The 4,360-nt window shown below is 37.9% G+C and overlaps 1 protein-coding gene across 1 annotated transcript in view; it reads left to right on the top strand.

Annotated features, from left to right (window-relative positions):
• The window catches only part of nr4a2a (nuclear receptor subfamily 4, group A, member 2a), an 8,021-nt gene extending 7,925 nt beyond the window's left edge, over nt 1–96 (top strand). The window contains exon 8 of the mRNA XM_017469125.3: nt 1–96. This exon is cut by the window's left edge and continues 2,036 nt beyond it. The gene's annotated coding sequence lies outside the window, so the exon portion shown is untranslated.
• The last annotated feature ends 4,264 nt before the right edge of the window (nt 97–4,360 follow it).

Genomic DNA, 4,360 nt, shown 5'->3' with positions numbered 1-4,360 from the left:
AAAACAAAAAGTTATTTCAAGCTCCGATTCTCCGTCCGAATCACATTAATCGTTTTTAATCAGTTTAGTTTTTTTTTTTTTTTTTTTTTTTTAATCCTAGTGCCTAGTGAAATCAGACAGTAAAATTAAACTCGAGAGTGTGAAGCATAATAATCAATAAAACTCCCGTCAATTAGATTACAGTAGTGGTTTTCATTTATGCGCGGATTTCTTGGGAATATTCGCCTAAAAGTCATAGATAACAGTGAAGTTAAAAATAGGTAAGAGCGAGAAAGAAAAGTTCAGTGATAGTTCTATTAATTATAGCTTGGACAAACGGGGTTAATGACTTTCAGCTGACATCTTTTTAATAAAAACGAGAAAAAAACATTTAATTAAAAAAAAAAAATTATACTCCGGCATGATAAAGAGGACATGCAGCATTTTGAAGCCTTGTAAAAAAAAAAAAAAAAAAAAAAAAAGAAATGCTCTGCAATGTTTTAAACAGTCCATCTTTAGTGCCATTTAACCACAATAATATTCGGGAATAAATGTATATTAAATATACCTCCAGAAGAGATTTGAGATTTCCCCCGATTTAAAACAGAAACTGCAAATATAAGGTAAATTTCACGGAAATAAAAAGGAAAGATCTGAACCTCTGATGGTGTAAATGTGACAATGCAAGCGAAACAACCCACTACATCTATCTTCAAATGTTAAAATAGCCTGCAAATAATTCAGTCGCGCGTTTCAATTGCCTACAACTCATGAGCTTCCCATCTTCCAGAATTCCCATCTCCCAAAATATGGAGCTCAGCTAAAGATTCCTCTTACAGCCTTTACTGTGTACCATTCTGCAGTGTAGTCATAATGCATTATTTCTTTAAAAATCTTTTAAAAATGAGATTGTTGGTCCAGTTGCCCCCGATGCTTAGAAATGACTGCACAGATCCATTTAGTCCTTACTTATTATTATTACTATTAAATCCACAAACATGTCTGTTATTATCCAGGAAGCAAAATCTAATTCATCTTTCATTTGAAGCACAAAAAGATGCATACATATGATTCATTTCTGTGTGTCGGGGACAGACGTGCATTTATTTATTTATTTATTTTTCGTATCATTAGGATATTCGTTATTAAAATGGGATTTTTACATATTTTTCACATAACCGACATCAATCCTATTGAACATAGCTAAAACATATTGACGGCTTGTTGTCTGTAACCTTACACCGAGATAAACCTTTTGTCTGACATCTTCAACGCCACATTATTGTTGCTTGTGTGTCGGAGATTTCCCATCTCCGAATAATTAATTAAAATCTCAGAAGCGAGACTTAAAGCAAAGATCTCAGTGGCACGGCAGTCGGTTTAAATTAGATTCTCCTTCTTAGTTTTGTACCATTATACTGATATTAATCTATAATATTCATCCCTGACAAAAGTGTTCTTCTAACACAATCAAGACCTGGCATTAAAAACCGTCTGAATAACTAAAAATAACAACTCAAGATAGTATTGCGCTTTAGGAGACTCCACAGCCTTAGTCTTGAGTTTACTCTGTGTTGAGTAAATAAAAAAAAATCAGTCCCTTAAAAAAAAGCACCGAGACACGGATTTACAGTGTGAATTCAAGAATGTCCATGTAATTTTAACAATTGTAACCCCCACCCCTACCCCTACCCCTGCATTATCATTATTCCGGAAAACATTCATTAATTACTTAAATCAGGTGGCGCGCGATGACGCAGCGGGGAGTGTTAATGCCACACAGCTCCACCCTGAGCTCGGGGCTTCACCTATAGGTTTCCTACATGCCTGTATCTGTACTGGTGTCTCTAAATTGCCCCTAGTTGTGAATGAGTGTGTGAATGTGTGTGTGTGTGTGTGTGTGTGTGGGTGTGTGCATGGTACCACGTGATGAACTGGCTTAACATTCCGGCTTGCGCACAGTGTTCCTGTGATAGGCTCTGGATCCACCGCCATCATGACCGGGATAAAATGTTTCCTGAAGATGAATGAATGCATTCATTAGGAATTGTTGTTCGCCAGACAAGGTGAGAATGGCGCAAAGTGATTTCTGGACTGTCTGGGAGCACTGACTTGAATTTCTATAGTACACATGCTAGAGAGACATTCATTTAATTTATTCATCAATACGCATTAAACTGGGTTTACATCTTATTATACTTATTAATGTCCAGTCACCTATGATGGGTTGACACCCCATCCAGGGCATCCCATACCTTGTGCACCAAGTCCCCTGGGATTGGCTCCAGGCTTCAGGTGACCCTGTGTAGGATAAGCGGTACAGAAAATGAAGGGATGGATGTATGTCCAGTCACATTGTCACTTAACATCTAGGTACACATGTTTAAGTGTTTTAAGTGCTAAGTCACTTCCTGTTTTTTTTTTTTATTATTATTATTTAAAAAAAATATATATTTATTTTTCATCAGATTATCCCAGAGCTGATATCCTACTATTCACTCTCAGATGTCACTGCGGTGGTACCCTTATCTTTGGATACATAATTGGACCATAGTCACCTTTTAGATTAAAGCTTTAAAGGTACACCATAAACACATTTATAAGTAAAAATACATACGCTAAAGGTCGAAACGGTGTGCGCTTGAGCATAGACGAACAGCAACAAGGAATAGTACAGTTTAGTACCCTTACTGCGAGTGTGCAATCATGCATTGGTTCCATACAGGACTTATATACAGTAAGGTGCAGAAACTATACACCTCCATAGTGAGCATTGAATAATTTGGGATCCAGCACAACATTCTTTCCTTCCCCTCTTTCTATGTATCTCAATTTTTTTTTTTTCCCTCAGCAATGTCATGGGCTTCTCTTCATGTTATGTTCTCACAAAGCACAGACCTGTCTGAATAATTAGATCATTGGCACAAAAAAAGAGAAACGAGACTAATTCCAAGTCAAATTAAGATTGCGCTCAAAAGCGCTTTGCTGACATTTAGCAGATCTGTGTGTGAGTGTGTGTGTGTGTGTGTGTGTGTGGGGGGGTGCTTTCACTCTGTGTTGACTGAAGTAATCGGTTTGGTTGGTGAAAGCCTAATCTGTGCACAATGGGGGTGAAAAATAAGAGGACATGTAGACTTGTGAGAATTACACATGTTAAGGGATTTTCAGTCAAGCTTTTAGAAGTTTAAAATAAGGAGACATAACCTTTTTACACTGCCTTCATCCACACTGACAGATTGTGGAGGGAAATGAGGAAATATCATGTGCTCTCATGCTCCCTTTCCTTGCCTGCTTGTGCAGATAAAGAGAAAGATGACACCGGAGACACAGAAATAACACATGCTCAGCCCTGCATGCAGCACCAAAGCAGATCCCACGGCCGCTCTTTCTTAAGTGCATAGACAGGTAGCCAGAGAGCTACGAAATTATAATGCAGTAGGCCACTTTAAGAGCCAGCAGAGAGCCCAAGAGGCCTAGTTTTAGTACTAAGAGGTCTAAAGCACTGTCATTAAATGGTACAGCAATACTCTGTGGAACTTACTGTGCCCTCTGAGTAAGTAGGGGTCACCAGAGGGGTCACACCAGAGTGTCGCCCAGAACTTGTTAAAGTGGCCCAATTCAGCAGAAAATGTGCGATGCAATCAGAAGAAGGGTTCAACTGCACTGTTCTTGTGACGAAGGAGGAGAACACGTCCACATTTTCTTACATAACAGTTTTATGTAAGGTACTGATATTTATTTTCTGTTAAAAAAAAAAAAAAAGTGAAAACAATTGGCATTCCCTAATATTAGATATTCAGTGCAATTAGGCTACACATGCAAAAATGTAAGGGAAAAAGTAATAGAAATCAAACATCAACACTGTACGGTGTACAAAGTGATATACAGAATTCTGCTAAAGAAAAATCTGTATCACTTTATTAATATCGCAAAAGCTTGAGAGGTGACTGCTATCAACCAAACTATCATCTAACTGGAAACAATATATCTACAGTTTATTGTTGTTAATGTTTAGCAGATAATCTATACACATTCTCGAGTCTATTAACTCATCCCTTTTGCTTTCACTTTTTTCAGATGGTCCAGTTTATGGTCGTTGATTATGCTTATTGTAACAATTTCAATCGATCCATGTGGAGTCTTTTGATGCACTTTATCCATCCATCCATTCATCCATCCATTCATCCATTTTCTGTACCGCTCATCCTACACAGGGTCACAGGGGGCCTTGAGGCAGGGCTCGAACCCCCAACCCCGGAAGTGCGAATCAAATATGCTAATCATAAGCCGATTTTTATGGTGACTAATATTATATGTTGTTAGAATCAGATAACTGGCTGCTTCTTGATCTACATTGGACTATCCAAATTAAATGGTACTG

This window comes from Ictalurus punctatus, chromosome 6, assembly GCF_001660625.3.
Source record: "Ictalurus punctatus breed USDA103 chromosome 6, Coco_2.0, whole genome shotgun sequence".
NCBI classification, from domain to species: domain Eukaryota; kingdom Metazoa; phylum Chordata; class Actinopteri; order Siluriformes; family Ictaluridae; genus Ictalurus; species Ictalurus punctatus.
The sequence above is the reverse complement of the archived record's forward strand: the minus strand, read 5'-3'. Positions and strand labels throughout refer to the sequence as shown.